Source organism: Arabidopsis lyrata, assembly GCF_000004255.2.
Source record: "Arabidopsis lyrata subsp. lyrata unplaced genomic scaffold ARALYscaffold_8, whole genome shotgun sequence".
In the NCBI taxonomy this organism is placed as follows: Eukaryota; Viridiplantae; Streptophyta; class Magnoliopsida; order Brassicales; family Brassicaceae; genus Arabidopsis; species Arabidopsis lyrata.
This window is the reverse complement of record NW_003302548.1, coordinates 7,529,666-7,542,807: the sequence shown is the minus strand read 5'-3', so window position 1 is coordinate 7,542,807 and position 13,142 is coordinate 7,529,666. Positions and strand designations below refer to the sequence as shown.

The window sequence follows — 13,142 nt, the reverse complement described above, 5'->3', positions numbered from 1 at the left end:
TTTGTTGTATTTTTTTCTTTATTGATATATAACTAAACTTGACTTTTACAAAGAAATTTTTACGTATATATCAAAATCAATAAATGGTATATCAAAAGAATTAAATTAACGGAGACAACAAATTGTAATCTTTTAACAGCTTGAAGGTTTCTTGATTTGTTGAACCATGTGACTTTGTGAGCTCCAACAAGTGCATTGTTCCTTTGAGCTTCGTCCACACAAAGATTATGCCGTCAGTTCCATCTCACAACCGTACCAAATCAAATACTGCAACAATATCAAGATGGGTCTACCTCCTTTTTACATTTATCACATTACATGTACCATGATCCCCATATACAATCTCAATGTACATCATCATGGTCACAAAAGGGGAAATAATAATAAAATTATTGAGAAGACTTACCAATGTGAGAACTGCTGCATGATCTTTGAGTGTAAAGCTTAGTTCCACATCCTTCCATTAGTGTCTAGAACCCCATGATTTCTCTGTGGAAAGAATTGAATACAATCAAGAATCATGTGGAAAAAGGTAGAAACATATACAGTGTTAAGTATCTATCAACGAACATGCATCCATTTGTGGTCAAGTATGAGTCACTACAGTGATTTTGAATATTTGGAGTTCTTAAAGATAGACAACTCGTCTTAGCTTTGTATCTAAACGAAGGTAGCAAGGCAAATCTTGAATCTAACTCATTAATCAAAAGAACCAATTGCAATACTACTACTATAAAGCTCTCCAGTGATCTCGGCAGATCCTAGTTTTCATTATTTGGTGTCTTGAAAGGATAAAATTGTTTTCTTGTGTTCCATTTTGTTCTAGCAATTGCAAAAAACCTCGGACCTTCCATTACCATCAAACCAAGCATCAATCCTCAATACATAGAATCACATAAGCTACTCCAAGATAGCAATAAAGCTAAGAACACTAAGTACTGGTTCTCTCATGGGATATGTTTAAAAAATATGAACTTCAAACACAAAATCGTTTTTTAAAAAACCTCAATTTCTTTAATACTTTAGATATTAACCAAACAAGATTAAGGCAGACATTTTAAGGAGTCAAACCTTGATTCTTGCTGCTATCAGGTAGAGCAGGTGGACAAAACGATGATGCGTTTGACTAAGGAATCCCAAGATTCAAACAGTCCATTCCAAATGCACCTACCAAACACAAAAAAAAAAAAACAATTTAAAGTCTTTGGTTTGCTTCAATTGACAATAAATAAAAATTGTTATTCTTACATTGTTTCAAGCAAGGAAATGTAGTTATGTTCATAATATTGTTGTAACCTTCACGGCAGTTGCAGCTGTATTGAAATGGCATTGTACTGTTGCAAAACCCTCCTCCACCATCCATCCATTGACAAGCTATGTAAGAAACACACATCAAGGAAGCAAATCTGATTAGAGACCCAACGTTTGTAGCTTTACTAGTTTACTAGGAGACCTTCGAAAAGAATAAAATAAATGTGTCTCAAGGTCTCTGAATCTAGTCTCGATACAGGGGAGAGAAAATGTCTCATAAGTCCCTTTTTGTAAATATCAAACCTCTTCTATCCCTTTCTTGTCTACATATCCCCTTCTCTATTAATTAAATGTGTGTTGACGATTTTACCCTTCTATCATTTTCAGAATAATTAATTATTTGCTGAAATTAAAAAAAAAAAAAACGAAAACTGAAAAAAAAAACGACGAAAACTCGAGCTCGAGAGCTTTCTCTCCTCCTCCTCGCTGCAGATTCGATTTGCAGTCACCATTGTTGCAGTATCCTCTCCTCCGGCGAGCTGGGTCGAGATAGAAAGGACAAGTATGCTGCTCGACCTGCTTTGAGCTTGTAATTGAAGTTTTGGATTTAGAAATGAAGGGGATTGAATCCAATTAGATTTAGCTAATTGTTTGATATGCACATTGGAAGTTTATGCATAGTTTATGGGTCGAATAGGTCTGTAAATGGGTAAGAAATGGATTACAACAACCGAATCATAGTGAATTATAGTTTTGAACCTGAAACCATTCGATTTGAGTTCTTGTCGCGAAAGTACAACTGGTACAACTGGGTAGAATTGAACTTGAATCTATTGAAAAATATATATGTAGTATTACTAGTTACACTAGTATTACTAGTTACACTAGTATTACTAGTTACACTAGTATTACCCAGATGTATGTAGTATGACTAGTTACACTAGTATTACCCATATACATGTTATATTAATAGTCACACTAGTACTTACACTAGTATTTCCCAGATATATGTAGTATTACTAGTTTTACTAGTATTACCCAGAATTGTAGTACAACTAGTAAAACTAGTATAACTGGCAAAGTTTTTGTATTGTTTTGGCAGGATACAATGAGGGAGAACGTGATCATATATTTTAAATGCGAAAGTCGCATGTATAGCTTGATGATGAAGACATCAGGGGAGAAGATAACTCTCTCCATGTTAGAAGGTAGGATATGCACGAAGCTAGGGTTAGATAAAAGTAGGGTTAAATTGCAAATGAGGTACAATGCAGTGGTGTTGGGACCAGAGGAAGAGATTTACATTTGTGATGATGAGGATGTCAGTGTCTAAATAGTTTTAGGTGAAAATAACCGTAGATATGTTTTGTATGTGGAAGTCATCACTCCACCAGAATTGTCCGAGCAACTGTGGAGAGTAGGGGTTATGTTTTGTTTTGTTCGTGGTTGTTATTTGGCAATCATAATATTTGATTTATCTGCACTGTATGATTTGTAAATCAGTTTCGAGTTGGACAACTATGTAACACTAGCTTTCCTGATGTAATACTATGTTTTTTTCTATGGAAAATGGGTAAAACTAGTATAACAAGTGGTACTAATGATGAGATTTTGTAATACTTGTAAAACTGGTATAACTTATGAAGGAATTTGAATTTTGAATGTTTTTTCAACACTAAATATTACACTGACTATTAAGTGATAATGAACTCTTATAAATGATTTAAAATGAATTAAGTGAGAAAAAAAAAATTTATCATGTCGGATTGTTTTAATAGACTTCATACAACATATTCCTTATACTTTTAAGTTCACTTTTTATAAAAACACCAACTTAGGATGGAAAATTTACAATTTTATATATTTTTAACATATAATTACAAAAAACATTAAGAATTCTATTTTTATAAAGTTTACTTAAGTGTACAACTATATAAGCAATTTTTAAGAATATGTAATACTGGTTAAACTGAAAATCACCAAAAGTACAACTATGTAGAAAATTGGTACAACCGATAACTTGGGTACAACTACGTTTAAAAAAAGCTGCGCACTGGTGGAAAAAAACGGCGCACACATGAATAAGATGGGGCCCACGTGTCCCAAATTTGAAATTTTCCGATTTTTTTGGGTTTTCTCGCTAATTTGACAGCGCACATGTGTAAATTTGACTCGCACATGTGTAAATTTGACGGTGCACATAATTTTACCTAGTAATACCAGTAGTGTAATTCAAAAAACAAAACCAACATAGTTTTACCTAGTATTACCAATTGTACAAATCTAAACACAACCATATGACAAAGATATAGTGAAGAAGATATATTCTTCTTCACCTCCAGCTACCATGATACTATCAATTTCATGTGGAAGATGACTTCATGGACGTATCATATTCTCTAGTCTTTGTTTGCCCAATAACAATGCTAAATAAGTAGAGGACCGTGTGGAATAAATTAAAAAGTAGAAATTTTCTCCCAAATGGCTCCACGGACGTAGCATATTCTCCAGTCATTTCAAACATTTAATTTTGGGGAATCAACAATTAATTATTGTTATACTTTCTTCATAAGTTTCTCAAAAGACTGATAATTATACCTAGTTGTACCAGCATTACAAATAAAATCCGACTAGTTTTATCTAGTTATACCAATACTATGACAGAGTTATGTTCTCCCCTGATGTCTTCATCATCAAGATATTCATGCGACCTTCGCATTTGAAATATATGATCACGTTCTCCCTCATTGTATCCTGCCAAAACAATACAAAAACTCTGTCAGTAATACTAGTTTTACTAGTTCTACTACATTTGTAGTAATACTAGTGTAACTTGTCATATTACATATATCTGGGTAATACTAGTGTAACTAGTCATACTACATATATCTGGGTAATACTAGTGTAACTAGTCATACTATATATATCTGGGTAATACTAGTGTAACTAGTCATAGTTATACCCTTGTATTACCAGTATTACTGATAATAGTAATTCCCTTGTATTACCAGTATTACCCAATTCTACATGTATATCACACACAATAGTATTCCCTGTTCTACCAGTTTTACCAAGATACCTTAGTGTTTCCCTGTTCTACCAGTTTTACCCAGATATCCAAATAATGTTACCCTATTATACCAGCATTACCCAATTCAAATACTTACCATCTCCGCCGCATTTTTCACTCGATTTCCATCTGCTATCTCATCCTCGATACTCTCATCAGAGGAGGAGTCTAACAAGGTTGTACTACTACCACTAGTCTCTCCTCCGTCTTCGCCATTCCCTTGAACTTCTTTGTTCTCTTCTTCTTCGTTCTCTTCTTCCTCATTCCTAGACTCTTCTTCCTCATTTTCTTCTTCATCTGCCTCGACAACCGGACTTAACATCGGAACTTCTTCTTCAACTCCTTCTCCTCCCTCAATTGGCTTCTTTAACTCCGTCGGAGATGGCTGCAAACTCGTTGCTCCTCCATCTTCTTCCCTTACTTCTTTTCATCGATCCGGAGCATACGTTCCCCTCTTCCTCTTTCTCCCAGCCATAATCGACAACAAGGATTTCTCGAAGATAAAACGGATATTTAAAGGGAGAGAATTGGCAACGAAATCGAGAGATATATGAAGTTGAAATCGAGAAATCGTGGAGATAACGGTTGTCTCTTTTGAATTTCTTAACTATTGAAGACGAATTGAATGAGAATCCACGTCGTGGAAAGAGGAGAGAAAACGAAAACGCAGAAAACAGAGAGAAAATGGTCGTGAGAGAAGTTGGCTCGTTGAGAGGAGTTAGGGTTCGTGGGTTTTCGGGTTAGATCCAAAATCAGTTTGGTTGGGTGGATAAAACCCAGGTTTAATGTGTAGTTTTAGTATTTTGGCTAGGGTAATATTGTAACTTCCGGCATTTTCGATTTAAAATTAAATACAATTTTTATTCTGTTTTTAACGGGGAGATATGGGGTTAGAGTTTGTCAAAAGGGGACTCCCAAGACGATTTCTCTACAGGGGAAGGGGGCCAATATTAACATGTTCTGATATTCGACCCGAGGGGACTATACATGTCTATACTATATTGGGAAGGTGGCTAATGAAGGTAAACCAAGATTGAATTATGAACTCATATATAGCTACTGAAACTCAACCCTATTCATGAATCCGAGTCTACGAAAGCGAGCAACATATCAAATCAGACTCCTAATTTGAGATTCGAGCCAAAATCGAGACCAAATATACTACAAGGTAGAGAAGCTTAACTGAAATTGAAAGTAGAAACAATTAAGAGAGATTTGTAGATCGATGAAATTGACGACCGAGATCCAGAGTTGAGACTGAGAGGAATTAAGACTCAGAGGGATCGAGAGAGATCGAGAGTGAAAGAAGAGACAAACAAATTGGTTTTGGTTGTGATGGTTCCCAATCTAGTTTCAGAGAGAAAGAGGAGAAAAGAGAGAAGTTTTAGATCTTGAATCTATTTCTCGTCTTCAATTTTTTTTCTTTTTTCTTTTGTTACTTAATAAAATTTTGGAGGTATTTTGATCCAAAAAATAAAAAGTAAAATTTTGGAGGTAATCAATTTTTTGGTTTCCCGGTTAATCTTACAATAACGTTTTCAGTGTCACATATGCTATCACTGTTCTAAAAATTAAGCGCCACTACGAAATATTTTCGCGCTTATCTTATCATAGCGTTTACGTTTTTGAAAACGCTATGTAAATTTTCTCAAAACTCAATTATAGCAAAAATATTAAAAACGCTATACTGGACTGCTATTAATACCTTCATTTCCTGTAGTGAATGTTTCAAATGAAATTAAATCTAGCTAAATGTTCTTTTGGTGTGACTTCCGGAGAGTTCCTAGGATACATAGTCACGGAAAGAGGAATAGAAGCAAATCCTAATCAAATTAACGCTTTCCTCACAATGCCTTCACCAAAAAACATTAAAGAGGTCCAGCGATTGACGGGCAGAAGTGCTGCGTTGAATCGTTTCATCTCGAAATCCACCAATAAATGTCTCCCTTTTTATCAAATTTTAAAGGGAAACAAAAAATTTTGGTGGGATGATCAATGCGAAGCAGCTTTCGATCAACTCAAAACTTATCTGATAACACCACCGATTCTCTCAAAACCAGAGTCAGATGAGAAACTTTATATTTGCATTTACGTTTCTAATCATTCTGTAAGTGGGGTTCTAGTTCGAGAGGATCGAGGTGATCAAAAGCCAATTTTTTACATAAGTAAATCTCTTACCAGTCCGGAAACGAGATATACCATGATGGAAAAATTAGCTTTAGCAGTGGTCATATCTACTAGGAAACTCAGACCCTATTTCCAATCTCATCCGATAGAAGTTTTAACTTCTCATCCGCTTCGCTCAATTCTTCACGGACCAATTCAGTCCGGTAGATTGGCAAAATGGGCTATCGAACTTAGTGAGTACGATATAGAATATAAAAGTCGAACTAGCGCAAAAGCACAAGTTCTGGCTGATTTTCTAACTGAACTGCCATTAGATGATGGAACCTTTATTGAAACAGACTCTACATGGAAATTACACCTAGATGGCTCTTCTTCTAAATAAGGATCCGGAATCGGTATTAGGCTCGAAACTCCGACAAAAGAAATATTCGAACAATCATTTCGATTAATGTTCCCAGCCTCGAACAACGAGGTGGAATACGAAGCTCTCTTAGCAGGACTTTGGCTTGCTCTTGCAATTGGAGCAGAAAAAATAATAGCTTACTGTGATTCTCACTTGCAATTGGAGCAGAAAAAATAATAGCTTACTGTGATTCTCAGCTAGTTGTGAACCAGTTCATTGGAGATTACGAAGCTAAGGCACCTCGAATGGAAGCCTACCTTTTGGCTGTCAAAAAGTTAGCTGAGAAATTCAAAAAATTCGAATTAGTTCGAATACCTCGAGGCGAGAACATTTCGGCAAACGCTTTAGCCGCCCTAGCTTCTACCTCAGATCCCAAACTCAAGCGAGTGATTCCAGTTGAATGCATTTCTTCACGAAGTATTTCAGATGAAGAAACAGGAAGTGATAATATTTTGGAAAACGAACATATCGAAACTCCAGAATTAAATCCCGACAGCAAGAACAGTTCGTTTGTTGTCACTAGATCACGAGCGAAGTCTCAAGATGACGAACTTACTCCACAGCCGGAACTTCCTAAAAGAAACCCGAGAAGAAAACTAAAAAATCAGGAGGTTCCCATTAAAGAACCATCTCGAGCTGAACAGACACTTTCGGATACCGCAAATAATGAAGAAGTTCTGGTGACAATCGAAAATGATCCTGATATTCCTTCCGAGCCGGAACCGAGGAAGTTTATACTCAAGGATAATACTTCCGCTAATGATTGGGGGGCTGACTGGAGGGTACCCATCAAAAATTTCATTCTTAATGGAGAACTACCATCGAACAAATGGTAAGCTCGCAAATTAAGAATCATCAGCGCTAAGTATTGTATAATTAAAGAATCATTGTACAAGTGAGGTTCACGAAGGACTTTGCGGTAGTCATTCTTCAGGACGAGCAATGGCTTTCAAAATCAAACGATTAGGATATTTCTGGCCAACTATGATTTCTAACTGCATCGATTACGCCAAACGATGTAAAAAATGCCAGATGCACGCTCCTCATATTCACCAGCCATCTGAATTTTTATCATCTATATCCGCTCCATACCCTTTCATGAGATGGTCAATGGATATAGTTGGTCCGATGCATCGCTCAACGCGAGGCGTACAATACTTATTAGTTCTAACGGACTATTTTTCCAAATGGATCGAAGCTAAAGCTTACGTAAACATACAAGATTTTGTGGTAAAGACATTCTTGTGGAAACACATTATTTGTCGCCATGGAGTTCCTTACGAAATTGTAACGGACAATGGTCCACAATTCATTTCAAATGCTTTTGAAGATTTTTGTTCCACTTGGGGGATAAACTTAGCTATTCTACGCCGAGGTATCCTCAAGGAAATGGGCAAGCGGAAGCTTCCAATAAAACCATTCTCAGCAACCTTAAAACAGGTTTGAATGCTCGGAAAGGTGGTTGGTATGACTAGCTGCAACCTGTGTTGTGGGCATATCAAACAACCCCGAGACGAGCAACGGGAGAAACTCCATTCTCATTAGTATATGGGATGGAAGCAGTAGTCCCAGCCGAGCTGAATGTTCCTGGTTTACGCCGGAGCGAAGCTCCACTTAACGAAGAACTGAATTCTAAATTATTAGAAGACGTTCTCGATACAATTGATGAAAGGCGAGACCAATCCCTTATTCGACATCAGAACTATCAACAGTTGACCGCTCGATACTATAACTCAAAGTTAAAAAACAGACCTTTAAATATAGGAGACTTTGTTTTAAGGCGAGTGTTCGATAACCCAAAAAAAAAGGAGCTGGAAAACTCGGTATTAACTAGGAAGGCCCTTATCAAATCACAGAAAAAATCCGAAATGGTGTATACCAAGACCTTGACGGAAATCCCGTTCAAAGGCCTTGGAACATCATCAACTTGAAAAAGTTCTATTGCTAAATCAAACATATTTGAACTACGATTTGGTTTGATCCTATTTTGGGTACGTAGGTAGCTCGCTAAACACGAGTCCCTATAATTAAAAATATATATATATTATTCCAATCATGGAGTCTCGTTTTACAAAATCGATCTTCGAGCATAAATATAAAAATACGTTGCGAACAAGGTATAAAGAAATATTTTTAGCTAAAACCAGATCTAGAAGGGTCTTGGATTACGGAATAGCTTTGCTCCTTGGCCTGCGAGGTCAACGATGCTCAGAATGCAACTTGCCATGGTCCCGTACTCCTGGAGGCCTATCTCGATCCAATCAGAAGGATGGGCTTCGAGGCGATGAAGCTCGCGAGGGCTTTTGTAGAACTATTGTTGATTAAATTCAGTAATGAACTACACCTACTTTATACTCGAAATATACTCAATCACATTTAAGAGAGTAAATTGACGATTTCCCAAAATATGAAATTACTACATTTATGGAAAATGCAATCGAATTAATTGCAAATTATATTCCCTAAATCATCGCATTAAACAATGTTGAAATAAATTGACAAATTTAAAACAAAAGGGAAAATATAATTAATGTCGCTGGGCCGCTAGCCCAATAGTATGTTACAAAATAATAAATAACTAAGAAGGAGGAGGGTACGCAGAATGAACTTCGTCGGGTGATGAACCGTTTTCGCGTTCGTCGGGTTCGAGGCTCCTTTGGTATATATCCCAATGCTTCTTCAGAAACCTGATGTGTTCTCGAAGACAGCCGGGAATGCGAGCGATAGAGTCAAATCCCCTCCTCTCCCAGTGGTGAACATCCGACTCCAAACGTCGGATCTTCCTTTCGGTTCTAGCAATCATGTCCTCGAGGTTACGGCGTTTCCTTCCGAGGCGTTGCCTTTCGGAGCAGAAGAAAACGTACCTTTCGGTGATCTGCAAAAAACAGATGCATTACAAATCTATCAAGTAAAACCTTGAAACAATTGGTACCGGGTTCAAACCTGCTCCATGAATTCATGGCACTCGATCTGTTCTTCCTTAGACATGGAAGAAAGAAAACAAGGAATAGCCACCTCTTGTGGAGTGAATCCATCCCCCGTCGGAAAAAGGGATTCGCTCGAAGGGAATCGTAGTGGGTTAGGATCAGAAGGTTCGTCTCGGGGAGAGGCCATCAAAAACAAGAAATTCAGAAAAGGAGAACTGAAAAGCTCCTTGTGAAGAAAAGGTTTATTGGGAAATTTCCAAAATCTTACTCTCCTTATATAGGAAAAATATATAAGATTACTCACTTGAGTATTTATTGAAAAAGAAAGTTAAACGTCAATCTATTGATCTGACAGTTACGACCTTTCGATTTTCGTGTGCATGCACAAACAAGACCTAAGGAACATAGGTTATTCAAGTATCACTTAACACCTAGTAGGCGAACTGACTTTCGAACGTGAAATTCAAGGACAGTCAATAAATGGTATCATACCTTTTTGTCTTTTTAAGTAAAGCAAACAGTTCTCACTAGAGATTTTTCTAATCGAACACACCTGAAGTATCGCGAAGTGTTCTTGTAAGCCGAGCTCTAACCTCGAAACCGAGAGACCGAGGAAAAATTCTAATGTTTTTCCTTTAAAAATGGCAAGTAGGTCTGATCAGCCTATCTTTCCTATAATTCTAAACCATTTCGGTTAGGAGGACTTTGCAAACCCTCCAGGTAAAATCGTTGGTTTCCACCAAGATTAAATATTTTCTTTCTAAAGAAATTTTAATTAAAAAACCCTCTTGGGCAAATTATTCAAAAATAGTAATAAAATCCCCCTTGGGCAAAAAACTCGTAGATTAATAAACGGCCCCATGGCCAACAAAGCGAATTTCATGTCTTAAAATTAAAGGGACAATCCCCATAAGAGGTGAGTGCAATCACCATCATTCATTCATAGGCGAACCGCCTCCATCTCTTACTTGGCTTGAGACAAGAGCACCCCCGATGGTAGCATCTTGAGTCCATCATGGTTTGCAGCTCCATGACGTGGTAAATGGTGTTTCCCAATGATTTGATCTCCAGAGGATCGAATGGCGTGGTGGAAGACGTGTAAAGGTCGGGCAGGGGCCAGACCGGTTGGTGAGGGTCGTGACCGGTCTGAGCAGAAGGGGCACCCCGGTCACGGGCTTCGTGGCTGGTCCAGCGGTGGCTTCTGCGGGACGGTCCGATCAGCTCAAAGTCTCCAATGGTGGCTGCTTCGGGCGAGTGAGGGTGAGTGCGGTATGCACCGCAGGTCAGCCCATACGTACCAAGTGTTGGTCCGTACATGTGATCGTCCGAAAGCTCTTGTAATGCTATAAACTCCGAAAGCGTAAGGTTTTGATATTCTTTGGGAAAAGCTCTTTGTGGATGTAGGATTCACACTCGATTGTCTTTAAGTATTTCAGTGGAGAAAAACTCTTATAAAATCAGAAAATGAATATGAAAATTCGAAAGGGAAAATAACCAAGAAAATAAGTAAAGAACTTTGACAAGGACGAAGTACAAAATGCCTTGCGAAAGTAATAAAGAAAGAAAGTATATTGTATTGCTTAGAAGTAATGAGTAAAAAGATTCGTCCTTTCAAACACATGCGTTTGAGGTTGTTTTTATAGAGAAAACATGATCAATGCGGTCATTTACTACTCATAATCGTATTGATCCGCATTAATCATGTAGGTTACAATTTGACCGAAACGGCTTGAATTTGAACTATCTTGGGCTTCGCATGGATCTTCCAAACTATTTCTTGCTGACTCCGAACTCCCGCTTTTTGACGCTACCGTGAGACTCGAACAATATTCTCCTCGCTTCGGCCTTTCTCTATGCGAACTGTCTGTCGAATAAGAGCGACCTCCATACTAGCAAGGATCGAGCTCTTCTACTAGACTGAACCGAACTCCTGTCTGGTTAAGCTCGATTCTTATAATAAAATGTCTTTAGTTCCAAGAGGATTATTATGTAATAATGACATGGACAGATCCAAGTGGATCCTACCGAAAATGTGTGGGATCCGACCCCAACATTTAGCCCCCCAAGTCTTGCGAGTTGAGTGCTCGGCTTGGAAGATTTAAGTAAACAGTAATTAATGAATTGAGATCTTTAACACTCTGGAATTACTCCATGTTTTATGCTGTTATGCCGATCTCGGATAATCAAGTGATTTGATACCCCTGACAACAGTCATCATTAATTTCTTAATTAATACCGCGGGGAAAACCGTCCCACTTCCTAATATTCTCGAGGCGGTCTTCCATCATACTTTAGGGTTCTAAGAGGTAATATTACTTTTCCTTCTTATCTTCTTTACCTAGAAAACTTTCATTCTCATTACAGAGGTCGTTGTTTTCTTTCGGTAAAAACCCCTTTCGTAAAATGTCGAACCTCCCTTCTGAATTTCGCGAATATGAGGCTGATGATCTCGAAGCTCTCATGGGTGAGGGAACCGAACCTCATACCCAAACTGGAGGCGAGTTTGATCTTCACCTTCAGAGTCAATCGACCGTTGATTCTCTTAACGATCTACGTCGTTTATGCCACATTGCCCCCGAAGTGGAGATGGTGGTCCCGGAGCCTTACGAGTCTCCAGAGTCGGGGCGAGAGGGGTATTGCTGCGCCTATGAAATTTATTTCAAAGGGTGCGGCTTGTTCCTTCCCCTTCCTGAGATACTTCTTACCTACCTCAACCATCTGGGAATTGCCTTCTCTCAGATGTCGCCCAACATGCTCCGGTATCTTATGTGTACCTTCACTGTTGCAGCGCAGGCAGGCTACACGTTGGGCCTTAGCGAGCTCTTAGAATTATTCCAGGCTCGCGAATCCCAAACTTCTGGGTATTATGCCCTTTATCCGATGGAAGATCGGAACCTTATTGATGGCCTGCCTTGAAAAGACAACGCCTGGAAGAAGTTTTGGTTCTTCTTCCGTATAAATAGTTTTTCCGTTCAGAGTTCTTTCGAACTCCTCTAAACTCACTGGTCATCGAATTTGGGTAGAAACTAGGACTTAAATAAATAAGCTTCTCAAGCTATTTCAAACTGCGTTAACACTTTCTCGTTTTTCCGCAGGTTCCCAAATTCGGCAAGTTCCCTCTGTTGACTTTCTCAACTTTTACAAGGCCGTCCTTGAGCGGCCAGTTACTTGGAATTCTTTTACTTTGGAGAGAATTCACGGTGCCGGATCGGACATTCTGTCAGAATGGGCCTTACTCATCCCGTCGACCCTCCTCCTGCTGAGATTGATCTCTCGAGTTTAAATGCCCGAGATAGGAGAAGGATCAGAGAAGCAGACAAGAAAGTCAAAGATCAGATCTCCCAGATAGGAAAAAACAAGAAAA

At 38.2% G+C, this 13,142-nt stretch overlaps 1 long non-coding RNA gene across 1 annotated transcript; it reads right to left on the bottom strand.

Annotated features, from left to right (window-relative positions):
* Positions 1–5,737, bottom strand: LOC110225919. The gene is made up of 5 exons (XR_002330091.1): positions 5,505–5,737; positions 1,249–1,374; positions 1,072–1,167; positions 407–489; positions 1–267 (listed from the first exon to the last, which is right to left on the bottom strand). It is a non-coding gene; the product is annotated as an uncharacterized LOC110225919 (long non-coding RNA).
* Positions 5,738–13,142: the final 7,405 nt, after the last annotated feature.